Genomic DNA, 442 nt, shown 5'->3' with positions numbered 1-442 from the left:
CTTTAGTACTGTTGGATGCATTTTGCCATCCATTCAGACTTTGAGAATTCATGTTGACTTGCTGAGTCAACATTTTGTTCTAAGCCAATATGGCATTCAGAGCATCAATCTCAAGAACTCCCTTCCTCTGAGGCTTCCCATTATTCACAGAATTCCTCTTAGAAGTGTACATGAATTGATTATTTGCAACCATGTCAATAAGTTCTTGAGCTTCTGCAGGCATTTTCTTTAGGTAAATGGATCCACCTGCAAAATGGTCCAATGACATCTTAGAGAATTCAGATAGACCATAATAGAATATATCCAGAATGGTTCACTCTGAGAGCATATTAGAAGGACACCTTTTGGTCATCTGCTTGTATCTTTCCCAAGCTTCATAGAGGGATTCACCATCTTTCTGTTTGAAGGTCTGAACATCCACTCTAAGCTTGCTCAGCTTTTG

At 39.1% G+C, this 442-nt stretch overlaps 1 non-coding gene across 1 annotated transcript; it reads left to right on the top strand.

Annotated features, from left to right (window-relative positions):
• The first annotated feature begins 322 nt into the window (after window positions 1–322).
• LOC127742720 (small nucleolar RNA R71) lies at window positions 323–430 on the top strand. The gene has a single exon (XR_008004097.1). It is a non-coding gene; the product is annotated as a small nucleolar RNA R71 (small nucleolar RNA).
• The last annotated feature ends 12 nt before the right edge of the window (window positions 431–442 follow it).

This window comes from Arachis duranensis, chromosome 1 (genome assembly GCF_000817695.3).
Source record: "Arachis duranensis cultivar V14167 chromosome 1, aradu.V14167.gnm2.J7QH, whole genome shotgun sequence".
In the NCBI taxonomy this organism is placed as follows: domain Eukaryota; kingdom Viridiplantae; phylum Streptophyta; class Magnoliopsida; order Fabales; family Fabaceae; genus Arachis; species Arachis duranensis.
This window is presented reverse-complemented; position numbering and strand designations above follow the sequence as displayed.